This window comes from Astatotilapia calliptera, chromosome 6 (genome assembly GCF_964374335.1).
Source record: "Astatotilapia calliptera chromosome 6, fAstCal68.1, whole genome shotgun sequence".
NCBI lineage: Eukaryota > Metazoa > Chordata > Actinopteri > Cichliformes > Cichlidae > Astatotilapia > Astatotilapia calliptera.
This window is the reverse complement of record NC_137427.1, coordinates 28,628,357-28,655,781: the sequence shown is the minus strand read 5'-3', so window position 1 is coordinate 28,655,781 and position 27,425 is coordinate 28,628,357. Positions and strand designations below refer to the sequence as shown.

The 27,425-nt window shown below is 39.6% G+C and overlaps 2 long non-coding RNA genes across 2 annotated transcripts; one reads left to right on the top strand and one right to left on the bottom strand.

Annotated features, from left to right (window-relative positions):
- The first annotated feature begins 1,724 nt into the window (after positions 1-1,724).
- LOC145429479 (uncharacterized) lies at positions 1,725-3,173 on the top strand. Its single transcript, XR_013909727.1, has 3 exons — positions 1,725-1,916; positions 2,006-2,093; positions 2,802-3,173. It is a non-coding gene; the product is annotated as an uncharacterized LOC145429479 (long non-coding RNA).
- A 22,658-nt stretch (positions 3,174-25,831) lies between these two features.
- On the bottom strand, positions 25,832-26,893 carry LOC145429314 (uncharacterized). Its single transcript, XR_013909549.1, has 2 exons — positions 26,644-26,893; positions 25,832-26,569 (listed from the first exon to the last, which is right to left on the bottom strand). It is a non-coding gene; the product is annotated as an uncharacterized LOC145429314 (long non-coding RNA).
- Between the last annotated feature and the right edge of the window lie 532 nt (positions 26,894-27,425).

Genomic DNA, 27,425 nt, shown 5'->3' with positions numbered 1-27,425 from the left:
AACGATCACTATGGCATTACTGAGAGTTGAAAAACTGTCTAAAGTCTTTCATCTTTAATAAAATGATCAGCGTTCTGCTCTACCAGGTGTAACAATTGAGTTTAACATCCAGGCATCCATGAAAACGGAATTTATGACATTTAACGGAGTTAGAAGTTAGCAGGAAGTTAGCTCGCTAGCTTCTATCTAAATACATATAGCATGTCCTGACTGCAGGGTTTTGGAAACAAATTAAAACGTACAGCTGTTTTATCACTTCCAGCATAAATGAAGACAGAAAACTAAACAGCAGTGACGTTTGTAGGGTTACTGAAGTTTGGCTAGCTGGTATATAATGATGCGCTACAAGACCGCTAGCGACACAGCTATGTTAGCATAATATAAACAAGCTAACTTTTTTTCCACTCGATAAAAGTTAACGTGAGTGTTCTCGGTGGTCAGGAACAAATGTAATCGCATGGCAGGATGCTGTAAAAGGACCAAACTTCAGCCAGGAGAACAACTGAGATAATCCATCCATAATATGAGGTTAGTCATTCATATACTGCTGCATGGGCTGGGCTGTAGTTACATCCTAAGGTTTTAAAAACTGAGCTTAAATAAATGATTAGCGGTAATAAAAGCCGAGGGAGGTCAACAGTGATCACTGACTGTTTTAGGAGCTTTTTGAGATTAAATAGAAGAAAATACATAACATTAAACATGTTAACAACACAAAAGCCATATTAAACGCAGACTACTTTAGACCCGGAAGTAGGTCCATCTGAGCTTTGAATAAAATACACTCAGCTTTTCCTTGGATTTTCAGAGTTGCTCAGTTCATACAGGAACTGCAGCAGTCGGGGTTAACGTGTCGCTGTGTTGCTCCTCCATCTCAGCCATTGAGACTAGTCGCAATTTATTCTGAGGAAAAAAAGAGAAACAACAAGACATTTTTAAAAAGTTTGTATTTTTATAATTTTTTTTACCTAGAACAAACAACATAAACAAAAAAAGGATTAGAGCTGTGCGATATGACGATATATATCAGATGACGATATAAAAATGTCTATCGTTTCATATTATACAATATTGTTTGTTTTGTGGTGTTACAAAATAAACTGTTTACGGCAATATTTTTTTCATGATTTTGATGGTCACTGTAGTGGCTATATTATTTCTTAAAGTTCTCTCTTTCTCTTATACTTACAATAACCACACGGACAAGTGACTGTTTTTACGCGTACTTTCATTAACAACAATGACAGTAAAACCATTGTGTGGCTCCGCCGTCCGCTTGTTTATTTTCCACATAAACCTCAAGTGTCTGTTGAGACTTTTCAAAATAAACTGAAATGATATACATTATTCTCAGAGAATACCAGCATGGCCAGCAAGGATGAGGCAGAACCAGCTAGCTCCAAACAGAAGGACCAGTCAAAACAAATCGAGGACCTTATTGTTAAACAAGGGGCTACCTCTGTAGCATGGACATGGTTTGGTTATGAAGAGTCTGACATGCCCCAGAAAACTGTATGTAACCCAGTGAGTTTACACGACTCAGTAATGCACTACAACATGTTATTGTTAATTGGGATTTATCATTACTCTGTTAATCACTGAGTTGATCAAAAATAAATCAATAATAAAAGATAAATACTATAAATATAAGAATAAAACCCAAAGAATATATTTAACACCCCTACTGGTTAGGAAGGAACAAGCCCCGCCTTCCCCTGCTCTGTACCGTCACGTGCTCAGACACAGAGAGAGACGGAGGTGCACGAGACCATCACTGATTTTCACCGCCAAGCTTTTCGCTGGAAAATAACTATTAACTTGATAAATTGAGCAAATATCCATACCGGAGATCTGCATGGACCTTGGAGAAACGGACCTGATTTATTGTGAATATTTCGGACCTTGAAACCATCGCGGTGAGTCAGAAGCTGTTAAGCTAACCTTGAAGCTAAAAAGCTAACAAGAAGTTAACAGGGAATATAATGGCCCGATTTCAATGTTGTAGATCTGCGCGGGAGCGGATGAAGTGGACAAGATCCTCTCTGAGAGTTGAACAAGATCCTCTCTGAGAGTTGAACATTAGAAGTGTGCTGGTGAGTTAAACTGGGACTGGGCGAATCAGGCTAATTGAAAAGCTAACTAGCCTAATGCTCATAGCTGTAGCTGACCACGTTTTCACTGTGGGAGAACACACGGGGTTTCTCACTGAGTTCAGCCATTTTGAGCACTCAGCTTGTGTGCTGATGATGTTCTAGTATTACTTGTTGAATATTAAATGCACTAAAATTAGATGATGGAATAAGTTAATGTTGATCTTAAAGGTCATGAATCTACTTTATTTTGTTACATTTGATGCTCGAGCGGCACTGGATAGATGTCCGTGTGTATTCTTACTGTGCTGATACGTTACCACATACTGTAAAACTACAGCCTGTGGGTTTTTGTATATTCTTTTGGTAATTTTATTCTGTACATTGAGTGTAAATAATATATTGCTTCATTGCTATGCAGTGTAAAGCAATGCTCCTGTAATTCAGTTAAAGGGCAATACTGTAAAAAAATAATCTACCATAGTTTATGGTTTATTTCTGGTTTCTGATAGAAATGTGCACCTTGACGATAGAATAAGCTGATTGTGATTTAAAGATTGCATTCATGATTAAGATGCACTGTATAGACTATAGTTAGAAATTAGAATTAATGTTTTGTGCTTGTTTTGTTATAGCACTTACATTATTTACATATGGCCATGTATATCATTAGAGTGTGAACTGAATTAGTAATAGTCCTGTTGTTTACAGGCTAGGTTTTTTTATGGGATCGTGAGACCTGGATCTCTTCCTGACGAGGAAGATGGCGAGCCTTTCCCTTTGAACCGAACCGAACCACAGCCATTCTGAGTTGGCCCAGAAGGGCAGGTTGCTCTTCTCTCACGAACAATTGCAACAGTGCGGTAGGACGAAATCGCACCAATCACAAACTTTTGACCTGTTGGATTTGACTTGACTGAACACTGACTATTAAGCCGGCAAGACTGACATATCTGAGCTCAGATAGGATTCCGACTGTTATTATTATTGCTGTCACTGTATTTTATTTTATGTTTTCATTCCTGTTCATAAAATGCTGTTAAATTGTTGCTAAATAGTTTAATACAATTCATAGCAACTTTACCTGTGGCTCCAGTCATTCTTCTCCACGCAACTCCCTTTATCCCTCCTGCGAATCTAGCTATTGGCCCATTCTCTCCATCTTACTTTAATTTCCCCTACCCTATCCTGTACTTGGCTACATGTACTATGCAAATTATGCCACAAACTGGTCCCCACCACCAATCAAAAACGACAAACCTCTTTAACCACCTACACAAGAATCACATGAAAGAGTTTCAAGAGAATTTACGAATGAAAAGCAAAAAAGAGCTGTCAGGTGCTCAAAATCAGAGGTGTGGACTCGAGTCACATGACTTGGACTCGAGTCAGACTCGAGTCATTAATTTTATGACTTTAGACTTGACTTGAAAAAATGTTCTAAGACTTGTGACTTGACTTGGACTTTTACACCAATGACTTGGGACTTGAATTGGACTTGAACCGATTTACTTGAAAAGACTTGATATTTTACCCCAAATACAAAATTTAACATGCATATTATATAGAGATTGAAAATGTGACGTCATTCACGGGTAGAACCGCAAAGGATTCTGGGAACTCGTGGCAAGCGGTACTAGCGCACGCAGGCTTTCAATTAAAATCAGTTATACAGCGATAAAAAGAAACACAAGAAGCCGTTGTATTATTAACTGCAATAGCCGGTCGCATGACAGCCATGGGAAGCCGACGGGTAAAGAGATCGGTTGTTATCGGATTACCTCGTTGAAGAGAAATTGTTCGAGCCATGTTTCCGAAGTAACAAAGACGCGACTGGATTGCAGCCACTCAAAGACCAAATATAACGTCCCAGAACACTCCAGCTCACAGGTTAGTCTGCTCCAAGCATTTACACAAAGGTCAGTCTGCTGTTGTAGTTAATACGTCACTTTCATAACATAACTGGTGATATAGGTTACAAGCAAGTCTGGCGCTGAACAGAAATTGTCGCGCTATGCTCCTTTGTTTATTGTGCATAAATAGTGAATTGTCCTGACACAATATTGTGTTTCGCTTCTGTTATTATGGTACATTGACAAAAACATATACTTTTATTCACAGGATAAAACAGGTTTTTTGTATCACTAATTGTCCAGTACGATTACAGCATACAGTATTATTGTCACTGCTACATTTCTGTGATGCTACCAGAAATTATTTCCACTGCTAATTAATTACCGTTGAGCTCAAAGGTCCTATTAATAAACGGTTAAGGAATGTGTATTTATGACGACGATTTGTGAGACTGGTAAACTTATGATACGTACGATGGTCTTTACTTTCTACACGGTGCATTTCAAGGTCCTGCACCCATCCGTCGGTAAACTGTACCTGGGCTTGTTGCAGTGACCTGAAGTTACTAAACTTCATGAGTGTATGCACTCACTCCAAGAACCGTATGATTATAAATATGCATATAAATATGCTACGATGAGATAGCTGACTTCATCTAACTAGCAAATGTTGTCCAGGCTACGTTGGTGATGCAGTTTTTTTTAATATGTATGATATTTTTGTCATGCGATTTTAAAGCCGGTCCTACAACCGCATCCAAGAATAACATGCAGCTTATCTCAGAACTGTCGGTGAAAATTATTCTTGGAGCTAGGTTTAATTGAGCTGCATTTTAAAGAGGTGCAATTTCACAATTTGTGTATATTTTCTAAGTTCACTATTTTGTCATGTGTTGAGAAAAACACAGATTTTAAAATTACATGGTCTAATATTTACATTTAGCATAACTGCAACATTATTTTTTCGTTGTTTTTTTTTTTTTAAAGACTCGAAAGGACTTGAAATTCAAAGTTTCAGACTTGTGACTTGACTCGGACTTTTACACCAGTGACTTGAGACTCGACTCTGACTTGCCTGACATTACTTGAGACTTGACTTGAGACTTGAGGATAAAGACTTGAGACTTACTTGAGACTTGCAAAACAATGACTTGGTCCCACCTCTGCTCAAAATAATCCTTAGACTCAAACGTTAGAACAGGCTTTTCCTCGCAGCACGGCGTGTAATAAATACTCAGAAAGAAAATGGTGGCCATTTAAACTCGTGTCTAAAAATGTATAGTTTCATGCATCGGTAAAAACACTCGACTCCAGGTACACGACGCCCAACTGAAAACATTTCACATAAGTCGAGTTGCCCGAGAATCACAGAATTTACAGAAAATGCACTATTTTCATTTTGATTTTGATTTTATTGATTAGCATTCAAATTCAAATCTCAGTGAAAACAGTGAAAAAAAAACCAAACAAACAGTGAAAACAGAACAAAAATCTACCATAAAGAAAGAAAGCATGAGACAAGGCTAATCAAAAGGTATTGGCTGAAGCATTTGCTTATTACGCCAACCCTTTTCACAAAATATCTTTTTGTATGCAGCTCCTGTACACAGGGCTTGAAGAAAATAATAAAACAAAGCAAAAACCAAACAAACAAACAAACAAACAAAAACCAAAAAAACAAACAAAAAAAAACTTTCCACCTTAGATAAGTAACTACATCAAAGCAAAAGAATCAAGAGGTTGTTGTTGTTTTTTCTCCTTTTTGCTCTTTTCATTCTTGATTTATATATTTTTCTAATACTCTATTTTTAAACATGTTTTTAAACAAGGAAAATGAACTACACCTTTTTAAATCACTGTCATAACTATTCCACAGGTTAACTCCTCTAACAGAAACACATCTCTGCTTTATATTTGTCCTTATCTTGTTTTTTTTTAAAGAAATCTGTTCCCCTTAAGTCATATTGACTTTCTCTGACTTTGAACAGCTTCTGAGTACTGGGGCAAAGCAAGTTATTTTGTGCTTTATACATTATCTGTGCCATTTTATATTCAACTAAAATCATAAAATTTCAGGGTATTCAGATTAATAAACAAAATGTTAGTTGGTTCTATATAGTTTGATTGGTTTATAATTCTTATAGCTCTTTTTTGTAACTTGAAAATATGAAGAGTGTTCGTTTTATATGCATTACCCCATATCTCCAGACAGTAAGTCATATATGGAAGCAACAGAGTACAATAGAGTGTGTATAATGATTTTTTGTTCAGGACATGCTTTGTTTTATAGAGAATAGCAATGGTTTTTGACATTTTTGTTTTCACGTGGTTTATATGAGACTTCCAACTCAGCTTATCATCAATTATCACTCCAAGAAATTTATTTTCGTACACTCTTTCAATTTCAATTCCATTAACCCTTATTTTAGATACATTTTTCATTTGTCTAGTGCCAAAAATAATCAATTTTGTTTTCTTTATATTTAATGATAACTTATTTACATCAAACCAGTTTTTTAATATATTTAACTCCTTTTCCGCTGTAGTCAGAAGCTGTTCTAAGTTTTTACCTGAGCAGTACAGAGTGGTATCATCAGCAAACAATACACATTTTAACAGTTTGGAAACACTACATATGTCATTTATATATAATATAAATAATTTAGGGCCCAGCACAGAGCCCTGAGGAACACCACAAGTTACCTTCAACTGCTTAGATTTTACATTATTGAATTCGACATATTGATATCTTTCATCCGGGTAACTTTTCATCCACTTGTATGCTATCTCTCTTATGCCATATCTCTCTAGTTTATTCATTAATATAGAATGATCAATTGTATCAAACGCCTTTTTTAAGTCTATAAAAACACCAACAGTATATTCCTTATTATCTATTGCATTAGATATCCCTTCAACAAGTTCCATCACTGCCATTGAAGTGGACCTTTTCACTCTAAAGCCATATTGGTTATCACTTAGGAGATTATGCTTCTCAATATATTTATCAAGTCTATTAACAAATAACTTTTCTAAAATTTTTGAGAACTGTGGGAGTAGTGATATTGGCCTATAATTGGTAAACTGACATCTCTCTCCGTTTTTATGGATTGGAATAACTTTTGCTATTTTCATTTGTGAGGGAAACACACCAGTTTGAAAGGACAGATTACAAATGTATGCGAAAGGTTGCACTATATATTCTATAATACTTTTAACTAATATCATGTCAATACCAAAACAGTCAGTGGACTTTTTATTTTTAAATGTCTTCACAATGTTAATTATTTCTCTATGAGTTGCAGCACCAATAAACATGGAGGACACATTCTGAGTAATATGTTTATTTAGGTCGTTATTATTTCTTGACTCTGGAATTTCTTTTGCTAAATTAAAGCCAACATTTACAAAGAAATCATTAAATTCATTTGCAATGTCTTTAGTTTTATCAAGCACAATATCTTTATCTTTTTTAAAATAATCTGGATAATTCTTATTTTTTGAGCCCTTTTTGATTATACTGTTTAATATCCTCCACGTTTCTTGTGTGTTACTTCTACTTTGCTCCAATAATTTGTGGTAATATTCTTTCTTACTTGTTCTTATAATATTTACTAATCTATTTTTATATAACTTGTACTTTATTTCAGCATCTTTTGTCCTCTGTTTTATGAATCTCTTATATAGATTATTTTTCTTTTTACATGCATCTTCTATCCCCTTTGTGATCCATGGCTTATTTGATCTGTGATGCTTTCTAGTGATTTTCATTAAAGGACAATGTTTTTCATATAGTGAAATTACAGTTGATAAGAATGCATCATACGCACTATTTGAATCTTCATTTGCAAAAACCTCATTCCAATTGTGTTCCTTTAAGTCCACCTGGAGGGCAGCAATGGCTCTTGTTGTTCTATGTCGTATCATATCAAATATTTGATTCTTTTGTTTAGTTTTAATCCCAAAATAATTTTGAAAAATTGCAAAAACAGGAAGATGATCGCTTATATCAGTTATAAGAAGTCCACCTACTATTTCATGGTCAATTTTATTTGTGAATATATTATCTATCAATGTAGCTGTATCAATTGTTATTCTACTTGGTTTTATAATTACAGGGAAAAGGGAGTTACTATACATTGTATTTATGAAATCTGTTGTTTTCTGATGTCCATTTGGGTTTAGCAAATCTATATTAAAATCACCACAAATTATTTGCACTTTTTTATCATTTAGGTTGCTAAACATAGCAGCAAGTTTTTCATTGAATATCTCAAGGCATGAACCTGGTGTCCTATAGATGCAACTTATAATTATATTGTTAGCTTTTTCAACATGAATTTCAATAGTGACACATTCCAATATGGTGCTTGACATGCATTCAATCAGACTACATTTCAAAACTTTATCTACATATAAAGCAACACCGCCTCCTTTTTTATTCACCCTGTTCATTGTAAATAATTCGTATCCTTCCAGTCCCATTTCACTAACTTTCTCATTATCGAGCCATGTTTCTGATATTGCAATTATGTTAAACTTTTTTAACTTACTTAAACATTCTGTAATTTTAGAAAATTTTTTATACAGGCTTCTACTATTGAAATGTATGACCGACAATGCATTTGCCATTTTAATATTCACATTGAATTGGTCATCTGTATAGTACTCACAAGTATTATTGGTGTTATTGTAGAAGTGGGTATCTGGGTCAATGTTACTTTCAGGGTCATGCATGTTGTGCTCTGCATAGTTAAACGTTTTGAAGTTCGTTTTCTCAGCGTGTGTGGCAAAATAACCACCTTGACAGTCCTTTTCATAATCAAAGTCTTCCTCTTCAATATCTCCGAATGGAAACCTATAATCTGTGTCCAAACTTGTCATTTATGTGTTTTTGTTGTTGTTGTTTCCATTGTTTTTGAGCCATAAGGCCAGAAACACTTTCCATACCCATTGTTCATTATCCAATCGTCACTTTTCCAATAGATTCCATAGCAGATTCCTGATTATTTATATTGCTCTAAGTCTTTGAGTTCTCTTATCATCACAACTTTCGCTTCTTCGGGATTGCCATTTAGTCTTATCATTACTTTGCAGTTCCTCGTCCATGTCGCTTGTATCTTATTTTGTTTTCTCAGGCTGCGTGCCTGTCTTGCAATTTCAGCAGTCTTTTTCGTTAAATGTTCATTTAAATACACACCAGTCCCTTTTAGCTTCTTACCCTGTTTCAGTAACTCAATCTTTGTTTTGCGACTCACAAACCGAAGAATGATTGCTGGCTTTGTTTTACTGTCTTTTCTGGGGAGCGTGTGGCATGCTGCAATATGATGGCTCTGAATACTTACATTCTTCTGAATACTATTTTGTGATATATATCGTTATCAGGAGAGAAATGTCTTATATTGGGATATGAGATTTTGGTCATATCACACAGCCCTACAAAGGATTATAATTCACGTAGAGTTGCATACACATAACACCATTCTGTTGCAACAAAAGCAGTTTATAATTAAAGTAACATACATACCTTGAAAAACGAAACCAACCACAACATTAAACTCTGCTTGTGTTGAGAAGGTGGTCAGGGTTTTTCTTCATTTCCTGAGACCAGCTGCTCTGGATCATCACCAGCTTGTATCTTCATCTTTTTTTTTCACTTGGGGAAGTCTTTCATTGCTCTGCACTGGAAAACCAAATTGTGTGATCACAGGTGAAATAAGGGGTATTTTCCACTGCAGGACTTAAAGTGCTTCAAGTAGTGATAGCTGTTGATCCATTTCTCAAATAATCTGTAAGGATCTGGATTTTTAAGAAAGATACAAATTAGAGCAGGGCGATATGGCCAAAAATATTTATCACGATATACATTTGAAAATTTACGATAACGATATAACTGACGATATAATTGATGCGAGACAAAATACAACTCCACAACATTACTAGCGCAAAAAGACAACCTTCCATTTATTTTCACTTAAACAAGAAGCTGGTTTTTATGTACATTAAAGCTTTATAAAAATGTAACAGTGCAAATGCAAATTCCTTGCTGAAAGTTTAACCAAAAGGCATTTCCAGTAGAAATGGGCTGACATATCCTGAGCATAACCATGTATAATATCTACTGAAGTTAAAAAGAGGTGCTTTGCACCATTGAACTGCAGTGTGCAGTACGGATTTTTCGGACCATAAGGTGCACGGGATTATAAGGCACATTAAGCGAAACAAAGCAGTCAGATAAATCAAACTTTATTCAACTCATTCTTGCTTCCTCCACTTCTGTACCATTGATTCATTAATGTTGAATTCTCTGGCACCTGCTCTATTCCCATGTTGTTGCAGTATATTAATGACTAACCTCGCATTGTGGATGGATTATCTCAGTTGTTCTCCTGACTGAAGTTTGGTCCGTTTACAGCATCCTGCCATGCGACTGCATTTGTCTCTAACTATCAGGAACCTTAACGTAGGGCTGCTCGATTATGGCAAAAATGATAATCACGATTATTTTCACTGAAATTGAGATCACGATTATTTGACGATATTTATTTAACCCTTTAAGACCTACTATAGAACAAAGTCCACCAGAGCTTATATTATTTTTTTACATGCTGTAGTGCCATTTGTGGGAGCATTTCAAGTTGCTATACATCAATACAACTGTTATAGCCCATATTTTAATAATATGTATGCATTAAGTCCATAGTAATTACATAAATTGCAAAAAAGTGCAATAAACTACAAAAAAAATTGAAAATCGCTTTTGTTTTGTTTACATATTTCTACTTGGAGAAATTTAAGAGGCTTATCCCTCAAAACTTTAAATACAATAAAGTTGCAAAAAATAGTTTACAACAACAGGAAATTTATTTTGAGTGTCTTCATAGTTTTATTTTGGAGATACAGCAATTTTTATATACTGCAGGAAAAACAAAAAACAATCCTATGATGCAGATTTGCAAAGAAAACAGCATGTGCATCATTTCACTGTGGGAAGTGTTACGAACAGCTGATAGGAACGGCAAAGCGTGTTTCTGGAATATTATGTTTTTGTTCATGCAAGCGCTTTTTATGCAATTTTTGCAAAGCTACAGTGGGGCAAAAAAGTATTTAGTCAGCCACCGATTGTGCACGTTCACCCACTTAAAATGATGACAGAGGTCAGTAATTTGCACCAGAGGTACACTTCAACTGTGAGAGACAGAATGTGAAAAAAAAATCCATGAATTCACATGGTAGGATTTGTAAAGAATTTATTCGTAAATTAGGGTGGAAAATAAGTATTTGGTCACCTCAAACAAGGAAGATCTCTGGCTCTCACAGACCTGTAACGTCTTCTGTAAGAAGCTTTTCTGTTCCCCACTCGTTACCTATATGAATGGCACCTGTTTGAACTCATCATCTGTATAAAAGACACCTGTCCACAGCCTCAAACAGTCAGACTCCAAACTCCGCCATGGCCAAGACCAAAGAGCTTTCGAAGGACACCAGGAAAAGTATTGTAGACCTGCACCAGACTGGGAAGAGTGAATCTACAATAGGCAAGTAGCTTGGTGTGAAAAAATCAACTGTGGGAGCAATCATCAGAAAATGGAAGACATACAAGACCACTGATAATCTCCCTCGATCTGGGGCTCCACGCAAGATCTCATCCCGTGGGGTCAAAATGATCATGAGAACGGTGAGCAAAGATCCCAGAACCACACGGGGGGACCTGGTGAATGACCTGCAGAGAGCTGGGACCAAAGTAACAAAGGTCACCATCAGTAACACACTACAACGGCAGGGAATCAAATCCCGCAGTGCCAGACGTGTTCCGCTGCTGAAGCCAGTGCATGTCCAGGCCCGTCTGAAGTTTGCCAGAGAGCACATGGATGATACAGCAGAGGATTGGGAGAATGTCATGTGGTCAGATGAAACCAAAGTAGAACTTTTTGGTATAAACTCAACTCGTCGTGTTTGGAGGAAGAAGAATACTGAGTTGCATCCCAAGAACACCATACCTACTGTGAAGCATGGGGGTGGAAACATCATGCTATGGGGCTGTTTTTCTGCCAAGGGGACAGGACGACTGATCCGTGTTAAGGACAGAATGAATGGGCCATGTATCGTGAGATTTTGAGCCAAAACCTCCTTCCATCAGTGAGAACTTTGAAGATGAAACGAGGCTGGGTCTTCTAACATGACAATGATCCAAAACACACCGCCCGGGCAACAAAGGAGTGGCTCCGTAAGAAGCATTTGAAAGTCCTGGAGTGGCCTAGCCAGTCTCCAGACCTCAACCCCATAGAAAATCTGTGGCGGGAGTTGAAAGTCCGTGTTGCTCGGCGACAGCCCCAAAACATCACTGCTCTCGAGAAGATCTGCATGGAGGAATGGGCCAAAATACCAGCTACTGTGTGTGCAAACCTGGTAAAGACCTATAGTAAACGTTTGACCTCTGTTATTGCCAACAAAGGTTATGTTACAAAGTATTGAGTTGTATTTTTGTTATTGACCAAATACTTATTTTCCACCCTGATTTACGAATAAATTCTTTACAAATCCTACCATGTGGATTCATGGATTTTTTTTTCACATTCTGTCTCTCACAGTTGAAGTGTACCTCTGGTGCAAATTACTGACCTCTGTCATCATTTTAAGTGGGGGAACTTGCACAATCGGTGGCTGACTAAATACTTTTTTGCCCCACTGTATATGTGGAAGGAAACCGTGACCGAGGACAAGCTGATGGCATCAGATGTAAGTACAACTCCTCCGGTTTCATATGCAAAACAAATTATTGCGCTAGCTTACACGGTTCAGGTTCTACAGGGATTTAACAATAGTTACGCAAAACGAAGCATGCAGCTCTGACCGGCTTTAAAGGGTTAACAATGACTTTAAAAAAATATTACAAAATAGTGTGCAACACCACTGAAGTTTTTTTTTTTTTAAACTCTCTTTTCAACCAACGGCAGTCACTCTCCAAATAACTTCTGCTTAGCTTTCCGAGCTTCCCTCGGGTCCTCTTAATCAGCAGTCTCCAACCTTTTTTGCGCCACGGACCGGTTTATGCCCGACAATATTTTCACGGACCGGCCTTTAAGGTGTCGCGGATAAATTAGGGAGGGGCTAATAATCGGCTCAGTCATTTTTAATGATCGTTGAAAGCCCAGATCGTAATCGTGATTAAAATTCGATTAATTGAGCAGCCCTACCTTAACGTTAACTTTTATAAGTGGAAAAGTGTTAGTGTTCGTCCTCCAGCGTCACTGTTTATGTTATGCTAACATAGCTGTGTCGCTAGCGATCACGTAGCACATCATTATATACCAGCTAGCCCAACTTCAGTAACCCTACAAACGTCACTGCTGTTTAGTTTCCTGTCTTCATTTATGTTGGAAGTGATAGCAGAGCTGTACGTTTGATTTTTTTCAGAAATCTCTCAGTCAGAACATGCTATATCATGCTTAGGTAACTAGCGAAACTAGCGAGCTAACTTCCGCTAGCTTCCTGCTAACTTCTAACTCCGTTAAATGTAATACATTTTGTTTTCATGGATGCCTGGAAGTTAAACTTCATAGTTACACCTGGTAAAGCAGCAATGCTGATCGTTTTATTAAAGATGAAAGAATTTAGACAGTTTTTAACTCTCAGTGATGCTGCAGTGTTCGTTTGACCTGAAGAGGGGGGTTTAGGACCCAGATTACTCCCAGATTTAAGAGCATCTTAGTCCGACAAATACGACAATAACGACGGCCGCTTGCATGTACTGCAAAAAAATGTGCTTTGTCGTGTATCTGACAGACAAACACCAAACCAGTTCCACATCACTGAAGTTGCACCATTTTTACAAACCAATTCTGGTTCATCTGTTTCACTCAACAATCGGCCATGTGCGTATGAAAACAAAGGCACTGGCGCATGCGCGTTTTACTCATATTTTATCGCGATATTTCATTTTCCTATCGTTTCCTAACATTATACCGGTATTACCGTGAACGGTATAATATGGCCCAGCCCTAATACAAATATCTCTGCTTATATTTGGCTAAAAGCTTGATATAGACACAACAGTTTATAATATGTCAGCATCCCCCACAAGTAGGGTTGCCAACTCCCTGAAAAATAAATAAGGGACACCTCGTGGCCAGGGCCGGGCTACCCAGTTGTCTTCACCCTTCCCAGTTTGGTGAATTTTCTAGCTCTTTTTTTGTGTGTGAAATTATTTTTTTAACCATTTGACTTGAAGTTGATTTAAGTAGATGCATATTCTATTCTTTGTGATATGAATACATGTGAAACAAATGATCATTTAGCCATTTATTTTTAGCTCAAAATGACAACATTAACACAGTAAAACGGGTCTCTTTCTTAAACAGAAGCCTGTCATGCTTAACTTTTGAGAATATAAGTAAATCTTTCTTTAAAAGAACTCTGTCCTGCTTAACTTAAAATAATAGAAAACAATAGAAAGAAAAATATTCTTGTAACAGTGCACATTTAGTGCATTTAGTACAATTGGCTTCAGTTGAGGTATTATTTCAGCTTTTCTAATCAGCTGCTCCTGTTTGTAAACCCGCTTGTTCCCATGATTACGCATCATAACTCATCATCATTATTCATCTATGTATTACTTTTACGTATTAGTCATCAATTTGTTGTAATCATCTATCCTTGCAGTTGTTTATTACACAAAATAAGTTATATTATCACACTTCTGGCCACATAGCGCTGATATTCACTGCACATGCCCATATTAACTTTTTCCAGCCAGGTGTTTTCCTTTTCCCATTCTTCCCTTTCTCTGAGGGGAACAAACATTGCTGCTCTAATGCTGGGCTCACACTGTGCGATTTTTGGCCCATTTTGAGCCGATTTTTGAGTGATCGGACCGATTTTGGCCTTCATCGTGCGTCGTGTAGTATACGTGGGGTAAAGAGAAGTGATTAACACCTCACGACCAGCTCCCGATCATCAATCGCTCGTGAGGGTGTCACCACAGGCACTCACACTGCTCACGCGCAAACGTAAACGTCGGTGAAAAAGACGGAGCAGCATGGCAGTGCAGCCTGTGATCTGGACACAAGCGATGGAGGCACAACTTGTAGAACTTTGGAAAGTTCATCCGAGCCTTTTCGATGTGGCATCACAAAATTATCACGACCACAAAAACCGTGAAAATAGTTGGATTTACATTGCTGCTCAATCACAGCTGCCTGATCATTGTTTTTCATTAGCAATTTAACAAAGTTGATGGTGGTGGTGTGTGTCTGTGTGAGTGTAAGACAGAGAGAGCGACAGATTTTCTGTTATAACCTTCATTTTATGGAGGCACAGTGTGAGCACTCAGGTCGCATCAGAGCATCGGGCCGTATAGTGTGAGAGTACATTGTGACCTACGAACTTCTAACCCCTGCGAGTCAATCGTGCAGTTTGAGCAGGAGCTGAATAACGTGACTGAAAAAAATCGCACAGTGTTTGCCCAGCTTTAGGTGTACTGTCATCCAAGACTTGCACCGCAGTGTCGGCGTTTATTTCCCTGTTGGCCATGCTTGTTGTTGTGGTCATCTGTTGTCTTCCGGTATTTTCTCCGCAAGCAACCTTTCCTCGACCAATGAGATGAGCGGTAATCTGAATTGTCATACTCGAATTGTCATAAGTGTGCTGTCAGCTCATTGGTCACAAAGCAGGAGAGGGGCTGGGAATTATGTTTTCAAACAAAGTGTTAATTCCATAAACATTTATAGACTACTTTTGATTCTCACTGTATTACGGGACAAAGTGTGTCCCTTATTAGCTCAATACGGGACGTGTACTTTTGTTTCGAAATACGGGACGATTCCGTATTTTAAGGGACGGTTGGCAACCCTACCCACAAGGCATATAAAGCCCCTGCACACCAGCACTGCGCTTACATTATAGTTCAATCAACAAATAGTTATTATTGATTTATTATTGAATTTGTTTAGTAATAATTATTAGTATTTAATCACATTAGCACAGTGGGGTGACAAAAATATTCCACATACTAGAAATGCTGCTCAGCATTTCATAAATTACATTTTCAACAAATGTTGGAGTAAAAACACAGTTACAGGGAAAATGTGTCTGTCTGTAAATATTAACTAAACATTTCTATGTGCTACAAAACAGACATAATTGTAAAATGCTAAAAAACAATAAAACTTTACCTGTCTAGTCTTCAGTGGTGTACCGGGCTCGAGGGACCTTTAAACGCAAACTCAAGGATTGGCAGCAGACCGGGGTACAGTCTCTCACCAAACCCTGAAGCGTACCCCCACCCAGGATAACCACCAAACACAATAAACTAAAAAAAAAAAGCAAAACAACAAACAAGTGCTTCGATGGAAGGGCAGCACAGCCACCCAGCTGAAACACACTTACTAAAAGGGAGTTTGCTCAATTACAGTGACCACCATCACTCACCCACTTAAAAGCAAAACAAACTGACATCCAGTCTCCACTAAAATGTCCAAAGCTCCTGGATGAGCCCCCACTTATGTTACGACCCGGCTCAAAAGCCGCAACATAAAAAAAGGAGACGAATACCAGAGTGTAGGTGAAAAGAGGTTTATCTTAAAATGGACTATCAGGTTGGCTAAAATTGCTGGTGCCACCAAGGCAAAGACTAGTGAGCTCCCCGGAAAGCTTGCTTCAGGTATGCTTTTATCCACACCTGACTAGGTGTGGCCAATTAGCACCAGCTGAACACACTGAGCAGATTAGGGGCTGCAGAGGGACGTAACAATGTGCTGAGGTGAAACTATACTTTCAATAATATTACCACTACAGTCTGTTAACCACCGAAATAATTGGTCTTTACTTTATCATGCCAAATCAGAAGCTAACATTAGCATTTGCTAGCGTCAGCCGGGAAGGTCTGAGGCTTAACCCTTGTGCGCCCGCCTGTTCTCGGGGCGTGGGTCGTGGTGACCCCCCGAGGTGTGTGTGTGTGTGTGTGTGTGTGTGTGTGTGTGTGTGTGTGTGTGTGTGTGTGTGTGTGTGTGTGTGTGTGTGTGTGTTGTTGTTATTAGGATGGTATTGATGATGATGGTGGTGATGATGATGATCATGATGATGGTGGCGATGGGGGGGGGGGGGATATGTGTGTTTTATGATGATTAGGGTGGGGGTCGCTAGGACCCCCTCGGGGCATATGTGATGATGATGATGGTGATGATGATGATGATGATAGGTTTGGGGTCGCTAGGACCCCCACGGGGCATATGTGATGATGATGATGATGATAGGGTTGGGGTCGCTAGGACCCCCACGGGGCATATGTGATGATGATGATAGGTTTGGGGTCGCTAGGACCCCCCCCGGGGGCATATATTGTGTTATGATGATGATGATGATGATGATAGGGTGGGGTGGGGGGGGTCGCTAGGGGACCACCGTTGGGGCGCTTGTGTTATCACGGCGTCGGTGGCGTCCGGGGAGCGGCGGCGCGGGAAGAAGAAGCGGCGCAGTTGGGACAGTACGTGACGGCGCAGTTTGTACACACGTGCGCTCGGCACTCGCGGCACAGGATCTTGGTCTTGACGTCTTTGCCCCTGGGACACGCGCGGCACCTTCGCCCCTTGACCGGAGAGGAGTCGCGTGGCGTAGCGTTGTCACTATGGTGAGTCTGAGATTTACGGTTTGTTGTGAACCTCAGAGAAGCATGATGCACAGTATCAACCATTTGAAGACATTGAGCAAAAGTATTCATGTATAGAATATCTCCATAATCCAGCACAGGTAAAAATGTTGCAGCAACAAGCCGCTTCTTTGTATTAAAACAAAAACACAACTTATTTTGAAAATAAAATCTCAGTTTTACCTTCAAATTTTTCACAAGATTCTCTACATGTGGTTTGAAGGTGAGTGAGTCATCAGTCAAAATTTATATATTTATACGTGTGAATCAACTATTTTATTACCTTCAAGAGTGGTTACTGATGGAATTGTTTGGGCCCATTTTCTTGATTTAGAAAACAACATGAGCTTTGTTTTGTCTGCATTGAGGACAAGTTTAAGCTGAAGTAATGAGTGCTGGACAGCAAAAAAAAAAAAAAAAAAGGCTTTCTGCAAGAAGTCGATGGCTTGGACAAGAGTTGAACCACAGCTGTAAATAACTGTGTCATCAGCATAGAAGTGCAAGGTTGCATCTGGCACATTTACGGAAATGATAAATAGAAGGGGACCTAATACAGAGTCCTGTGACACTCCGTTGTGCACTGTAGCAAATTCAGAACATAGATGATCAGATTTAATGCACTGAGACCTATTACTGAGGTAATTTGAGAACCATGCCACTGCTCTCTCAGAGTCCTGACTGGAGTTTTAAAAAACAATGATCAACAGTGTCAAATGCTTTTGACAAATCAATAAAAAGGGATGCACAGTGTTGTTTCTTATCAAGTGCAACAGTAATATCATTTGCCATTTTAATTGCAGCTGTGATAGTACTGTGAGTTTGCCTTTGTTGTATGAGAATGTCTTTAATTTATATATGAAAAATAATGCAATCCTTTTGTTAAACACTGGAAGTAAAGCTGAATGACTTTTCTTTGGTACTTAAATGGAAGTACATAATTAACCTTACCCCATGCAAGTCTTTGGCTGTGGGAGACCTGGAGACCTTTGTCCACATCATCCTCTTCATGCATGTTGTCTTACTCCAAGCTTTATAGGCTCGAAAGCCTACTACCAATTAAGCATATTAGGTGATGTGCATCTCTGTAATGAGAAGGGGTGTGGTCTAATGACATCAACACCCTATATCAGGTGTGCATAATTATTAGGCAACTTCCTTTCCTTTGGCAAAATGGGTCAAAAGAAGGACTTGACAGGCTCAGAAAAGTCAAATAGTGAGATATCATGAAGAGGGATGCAGCAGTCTCAAAATTGCAAAGCTTCTGAAGCGTGATCATCGAACAATCAAGCGTTTCATTCAAAATAGTCAACAGGGTCGCAAGAAGCGTGTGGAAAAACCAAGGCGCAAAATAACTGCCCATGAACTGAGAAAAGTCAAGCGTGCAGCTGCCAAGATGCCACTTGCCACCAGTTTGGCCATATTTCAGAGCTGCAACATCACTGGAGTGCCCAAAAGCACAAGGTGTGCAATACTCAGAGACATGGCCAAGGTAAGAAAGGCTGAAAGACGACCACCACTGAACAAGACACACAAGCTGAAACGTCAAGACTGGGCCAAGAAATATCTCAAGACTGGTTTTTCTAAGGTTTTATGGACTGATGAAATGAGAGTGAGTCTTGATGGGCCAGATGGATGGGTCCGTGGCTGGATTGGTAAAGGGCAGAGAGCTCCAGTCCGACTCAGACGCCAGCAAGGTGGAGGTGGAGTACTGGTTTGGGCTGGTATCATCAAAGATGAGCTTGTGGGGCCTTTTCGGGTTGAGGATGGAGTCAAACTCAACTCCCAGTCCTACTGCCAGTTTCTGGAAGACACCTTCTTCAAGCAGTGGTACAGGAAGAAGTCTGCATCCTTCAAGAAAAACATGATTTTCATGCAGGACAATGCTCCATCACACGCGTCCAAGTACTCCACAGCGTGGCTGGCAAGAAAGGGTATAAAAGAAGAAAAACTAATGACATGGCCTCCTTGTTCACCTGATCTGAACCCCATTGAGAACCTGTGGTCCATCATCAAATGTGAGATTTACAAGGAGGGAAAACAGTGCACCTCTCTGAACAGTGTCTGGGAGGCTGTGGTTTCTGCTGCATGCAATGTTGATGGTGAACAGATCAAAACACTGACAGAATCCATGGATGGCAGGCTTTTGAGGGTCCTTGCAAAGAAAGGTGGCTATATTGGTCGCTGATTTGTTTTTGTTTTGTTTTTGAATGTCAGAAATGTATATTTGTGAATGTGGAGATGATATATTGGTTTCACTGGTAAAAATAAATAATTGAAATGGGTATATATTTGTTTTTTGTTAAGTTGCCTAATAATTATGCACAGTAATAGTCACCTGCACACACATATCCCCCTAAAATTGCTGAAACTAAAAACAAACTAAAAACTACTTCCAAAAACATTCAGCTTTGATATTAATGAGTTTTTTGGGTTCATTGAGAACATGGTTGTTGTTCAATAATAAAATTATTCCTCAAAAATACAACTTGCCTAATAATTCTGCACTCCCTGTATGCAAGCTCCACACAGAAAGGCCCCAAACTGGAATCAAACTGGACCTTCTACTGTCACAGCGAGTGAAGTGAGCCGTGTGGAGATAATGAAGTAGGATCCAAACGCAGGCACTTGTAAAGGTGTGAAGGTGGTTTATTGAAAGTAAAGTACAAAATAGAAAAACGGTAAACTGGACTGCAGACTATCTGAACTGGGAACAACTAAACTACAAAACACGAACCAGGACACGAACATGAAGAAGGATGGGCGGAGGTAAGTGATGACGGACAGCAGGAAGAACACACGGATGAAATACGATGGATACCCAGACGAAGCAGCGACTACAACAACAACAGAAGACACGACTTAAATACACTCAGAGAAACACAGGGAGATTACACACAGGTGGGGGACACAGCTGGGAGTCATTAACGAGACGAGACAACGGAGGTAAAACTGAATACACTCACATGAGACGCAGACCTTCACAATAAAACAGGAAACAAGAGATCACTACACAAGGATGCAGACTAGACACTGAGAGACAGACCGAATATAACACATGGAACTCAATGCTAAACATGAGGCACAAATCCTGAAACACGAATAAACAGAAATATGAAATTATAATAATAATAATCATAATCATAGCACCCGAAAAACACAACAATCATTCAAAAATAACCAAAACAGTAGAACTCAAAATACTGAGTCGCACCGACCCAGAACCGTGACGTTCTACAGCCCTATCCAACTCTCCAGGAGTAACTGCCTGTCTGCTGGAATCGCCTCCACGCTCTTAATACATGTAATTGCTGGAAGGTTTGCAGTGTCTGCCAGCATAGTTTTGATGTGTCATCCTGGAGGAGCTGGATCACCTGTGCAGCCTCTGTAGGGTCCAGGTATCATCTCATACTACCGGTATTACCACTGGCCATAATTAAATGCAAAGCTAGTCAGAAAATACGGGGAGGGGAAAATGTCAGTGTCCTCCACCTGCAAAGTCATTCCTGTTTGGAGTGTTGTCTCATTGTTGCCCCTCTAGTGCACCTGTTGTTAATTTAATTAACACCAAAGCTGAAACTGATTAAAAAAAAAACCTCTGACCAAATCAATATTCCAGAAGTGACTTGTTTTTATGCTTTTTTGAGCAGTGTAAGTTGTCCTCTTCTTATCCAAGGACATTTTCCAGTTAATCTTGGTGGATCCAGATTTAGTATGTATGTATAAATGTAAACAAGTAGACCTGTTGCTGTTAATACTGTATTTCATTCTTTGCTTTGAGTTGCATGCTTAGTTTAACACATGACTGATCATTTATGTACTTAGAAACCAACAAATTCTCATTTTAGCCAATGGCCAAGTAACTTGCCATTGTATCTAGTATAGTTGGCATGTATAGTTGCTAATTGCTTTTGCACAACAATTCCTTCAATTAGCCTTGTCCCTCAGTTCACTGCATTTATTTATCAATGCAAGAGAGAGCCTGTGTTTCCTCTTTAACCAAGAAGCCACTTTCATCTTTCTATTTCTATTTTTGGATTACTTCTGTGTTGACCAGCATAGCCTTTCCTTCCAGAGGCTTGTTACTTAGAGCTGGTGGGATCTGGGCACATGTGTCCCTGTTTGTTTCCGATGTATTTTCAGCGAGGTTAATGCGTGCTGACATCACATAAATGTCCTCTCATCCAACTGAGAATATGCCAACCAAGCAGCAAGCAAGCCAACTGCACGCACACAGGCACAGTCACACACTTTTTATCAGTCTGCCCTCATCTCTCATGTGAGGTGATCTTTCCTTTTTTAATAAACTGTAAGATCCCTCTCACTTGACTTCATTTGTAAATAAACAAGGACTTCCACTTGATTACTCTTACACGTTCATGTGACAATATCCACTGCTTTTCTAGGTCTTCATTTATTTTTTCTGCAGTTTTTCCATGACTTAGATTTAGTAATAATTTCCATCTCTATCTTACAGAGAGATTCTGGGATATAACCCTATTTCAAGAACACCAGGTATTGTGTAAATAAAATAAAAGATTTTTCATATTACTTAAACCCTTATATCCTGTTGCACTAGAAATAGTACAAGGACTATGAAGTGAGTATCAAGTGTATCAAGAAGAATATGAAGTGTTGAAACTGACAAGAACTGGCATTGTTATTATTATATGACATTTATTAATTTAGTTTGTGTAATGTAACACGCACAACACATTTACAGATTTGGACTGGGGTAACAGCAGACTGTTGTGTAGAAAGAAGCACCAAGTGGAAGATCTTAACTAATGATTGGTTACAAACAGAGGTGACAAAAGTTCGTACATTCTGTACTTAAGTAGAAGTACATAACTAACCTAACCCCATGCAAGTCTTTGGATGTGGGAGAAAGCCATATTAGTAAGAGAGACCTAGAGAGAACCCACACAGACATGGGAATAATACGTAAGCTCCACGCAGAAAGGCCCCAAACTGGAATCAAACTGGACCTGTCCAACTCTCCAGAAGTAACTGTCTCCTGGAATCTCCTCCATGCTCTTAAGACTATGGTGGGAGACACTGCAAAACCTGGCAATGACGTGTATTGATGTGTCATCCTGGAGTCAAGGCTGGACTGGGACAAAAAATCGGCCCGGGCATTTTGACTAGAGACCGGCCCACCAGGATAAAGATTGAAAATGTGACGTCATTCAGGGGTAAAACCGCAAAGGATTCTGGGAACTTGTGGCAATAGGTACTAGTGCACGCAGGCTTTCAATTGAACTCGGTTACACAGCGATAAAAAGAAACACAGAAAATGGCAAGAAGCTGTTGTGTTATTAACTGCAATAGCCGGTCGCATGACAGCCACGGGAAGCCGACGGGTAAAGAGATCGTTTTTTTTTTTTATCGGATTACGTCGTTGAAGAGAAATTTTTTAAGCCATGTTTCCGAAGTAAGAGCCGACGGATGGTCTGGATATACCAAATATAACGTCTCAGAACACTCCAGCTCACATGTTAGTCTGCTCCAAGCATTCCCACAAAGGTCAGAGTTTTGTAGTCGTTAATACGTCATTTTTCTTAACATAATTGGTGATATAGGTTACAAGCAAGTCTGGCGCTGAACAGAAATTGTCGCGCTATGCTCCTTTGTTTATTGTGCCTAAATAGTGAACTGTCCTGACACAATATTGCGTTTTGCTTCTATTATTACCATGGTACATTGACAAAAACATATACTTTTATTCACAGGATAAAACAGTTGTTTTGTATCACTAATTGTCCAGTGCGATTACAACATACAATATTATTGTCACTGCTACATTTCTGTAATGCTACCAGAAATTATTTCCACTACTAATTAATTACCGTTGAGCTCAAAGGTTATATTAATAAACTGTTAACGAATGTGTATTCATGAAGACGATTTGTGAGACTGGTAAACTTACCTTTGTTCTTACCGTGGTCTTTCGTTCTACACGGTGCATTTCAAGGTCCTGTACCCATCCGTCGGTAAACTGTACCTGGGCTTGGTGCAGTGACCTGAAGTTACTAAACTTCATGAGTGTATGCACTCACTCCAAGAACCGTATAATTATAAATATGAGCGTGGTGAAAGTTGGGCAGCACGCTAACGTCTTTTGTCCACTCTGTGTGCTCGTAAGGGTCTGACTCTTTCACTCCTTTGATTTTTCCTCGTATCTTTTCTTTGTCTTTTCGTCGAGTCTGTCTTTGTACGGACCGGCATTGTTCTCCTTTTGTTTTGTACATTCCTTTTTTGTGCGGCAAAGAAAAAACAAGAAGGTGTTGGAACTGGAGAATGAACGTTTTGCGTTGCTGCAAATGCTTGCATTTGATGCGGTACTTGGATTGTTTTGCCACTAGTTCCCGGCATGCAATGCGCGAAAATCACGTGATTGCTAAACAAGGGGGAGGGTGCATCCGGCCTCCTCGGCTGTAATTGGTCCAGCCCAGAGTCGATCATGACCAATTGGCCAATCCAACACCTTTCATTATAGATACCCTTCCTAAAAAAAATAAATAAATAAAAAAAATCCATCGGCCCATAAAAACAAAAAATCGCCAGCGGCCCACCGGGCAAATGCCCGGTATGCCCGATGGCCAGTCCAGCTATGCCTGGAGGAGTTGGATCACCTGTGCAACCTCTGTATTGTCCAGGTATCATCTCATACTACCAGTATTCAGACTGGCCAATCAGTATCAAGTGTGTCTAGAAAAATGTGAAGTGTTGAAACTGAGAAGAACTTGCCTTGTTATTATAAGACGGTGGCAGGGATGTGGTCTTTGGGGTATGCTGCAGGGGAGGGGTGGAGCAGCGGGCTCAAGGGGCAGTGCCAGGGAGGCTGATGGGGCTGCTGTTCCTTATCTCCCTAATTAAGTTGCGTCCCTTTTAGTGACACCAGAATGGGAGAGAAGTGTTGTGGAGTCAGCTGAAAAATGTGGAGAACGTGGCGGTGCCAACCCACAAACATAAATAAAAAAGACAAACTGAACACTGTGTGGGTCCCCATCTGTTCACAGTGACATTTATTCATGTCATTTGTGATGTAAAGTGCACGACACATTTACAGATTTGGACTGGGGTAACAGCAGACCGTTGTGTAGAAAGAAGCAAGTGGAAGATCTTAACTAATGATTAGTTATAAATGCAGGTAGCAAAAGTTCATAAATTCTGAAGTAGACGTACATAATTAACCTAACCCGATGCAAGTCTTTGGATGTGGGAGAAAGCCAAATCACTCGGAGAGACCTTAAGTAGAAGTACAGATCCATCTATTTTCTTCCCCTCATCCGAGGCCAGATTGTGAGGGCAGCAGCCTCCTCCCTGGTGGGACATGTCTGAAACACCTCAACCAGGAGGCATCCTTGACATATGCCTGAACCACCTCAACTGACTCCTTTCTATGTGAAGGAGTAGCGGCTTTACTCTAAGCCCCTCCCGAATGGCCGAGCTCCTCACCCTATCTAAGGGAGAGGCTTTTGCTTCAGCCACTGACCAAGATGCATTCCGCTTGGCCTGCTGGCACCCATCGACTGCCTTTAAAGTCCCACAGGTTAACCAAACATTATAGGACTCCTTCTTCAGTCTGATGGCTCCTTTCACCTCTGGTGTCCACAAGATGGTTCGGGGGTTACCACTAAGGCTGGGCCATATTATACCGTTTACGGTAATACCGGTATAATGTTAGGCAACGATAGGAAAATGAAATATCGCGATAGAATATGAGTAAAACGCGCATGCGCAGTGCCTTTGTTTTCATACGCACATGGCCGATTGTTGAGTGAAACCAGAATTGGTTTGTAAAAATGGTGCAACTTCAGTGATGTGGAACTGGTTTGGTGTTTGTCTGTCAGATACATGACAAAGCACATTTTTTTGCAGAACATGCAAGCGGCCGTCGTTATTGTCGTATTTGTCGGACTAAGATGCTCTTAAATCTGGGAGTAATCTGGGTCCTAAACTCCGTAATCTTCAGGTCAAACAACACTGCAGCATCACTGAGAGTTAAAAACTGTCTAAATTCTTTCATCTTTAATAAAACGATCAGCATTGCTGCTTTACCAGGTGTAACTATGAAGTTTAACTTCCAGGTGTGGCGAGACGAGGATGGGATATAAAGTAAATACTCTTTGCAGTTTTAAAAAGACAACGCCACCCTGGGAATTTCACCCAGAGAATACTGAAAGTAACACTAAATCACCAGAAAGGCACTTAGGTTCGCTATACTCAATCCAGAGACGAGGTTCAATGATCAACAAATTCACAATTTATTAATAATTATTTAAAACACCATATAAAAGCACAATCATAAATATTCAAGTACAAATATGCTTAAAAAGGTATTCAGAGCTGAGGCTTACCAGTGGAGGGGCAGGGATGCCACACACAAACTAAAGAAAGAAAACACACCCAAAACACAAGTGCAACACACTATCACACACTCACACTAATAAACTAAACAAGGCAGGTGTGTACACTCAAGGGATCCCACCACCAAGGCACCCTAGTCTCCTCCACGTCGGCACTCCGCATCTGAATAAAAGAAACAAAGAAAATTTTAATATATTACAACAAACTAATGTGTAGCACCGGGGGATAACCCAACTGCAAGACCACACTGGTGATCTACAGCTAGACAAAGGGCCTCCCACCAGTGGTGTAACAAAAATCCAAACTACAAATCAAAAGCAATAAAACAACATACAATCTGGATAAAACTCTAAAATCTGGAGCAAACGGAATCGCCGTACTGCTCCAACTTGCCGTCACACGACGACAAGTTAACAGTCAATCAATATGCACGCCAGCTGACTCCGATAACCGGCATGCATATGGCCGTTGTCCACGCCGACGTCCACTGTAAAAGCTGACAGCAGCGGGGAAAGAAATCTCACAACGGGAACAGACGATAAAAGCACAGCAAGGCAAAACAGCAGCACTTCAGTTCACGTAGCTTGGCGCAAAACTAAGGCCCACACTTCCTGCGAAACATAATAAATAATTACTATAAAAGAACAACAGAAGGCAGAGAGCGTAACAAAAGTTGATTACGTACCAAGTAAGCCGTGTCATAGAACGTAAGCAGAATAGCTCAGAGGAGGCTTCTATAGCTACGACCAGCCGCGATGGAGACTTCAGAGGAGTAACCCGCAAATGATCTCTACCACACCAAGAGGAAGTCAGGTGACCAAAAAGGAGATCACAGGCAAGCGACCCAGAGACACTCAAATGGCCACTATTTATACCAGCGCCCCCTAATGGGCCAGGCTGAAAGTGGGTTGGACCGAGGGATAACATTCATCCTGCCACACAGGCATCCATGAAAACAAAGTGTATTACATTTAACGGAGTTAGCAGGAAGCTAGCGGAAGTTAGCTCGCTAGTTTCGCTAGTTACCTAAGCATGATATTGCATGTTCTGACTGAGAGATTTCTGAAAAAAATCAAACGTACAGCTCTGTTATCACTTCCAACATAAATGAAGATAGGAAAATAAACAGCAGTGACGTTTGTAGGGTTACTGAAGTTGGGCTAGCTGGTATATAATTATGTGCTACGTGATCGCTAGCGACACAGCTATGTTAGCATAACATAAACAGTGAAGCTGGAGGACGAACACTAACACTTTTTCCACTTATAAAAGTTAACGTCAAGGTTCCTCATGGTTAGAGACAAATGCAATCGCATGGCAGGATGCTGTAAACGGACCAAACTTCAGTCAGGAGAACAACTGAGATAATCCATCCACAATACAAGGTTAGTCATTAATATACTGCAACAACATGGGAATAGAGCAGGTGCCAGAGAATTCAACATTAATGAATCAATGGTACAGAAG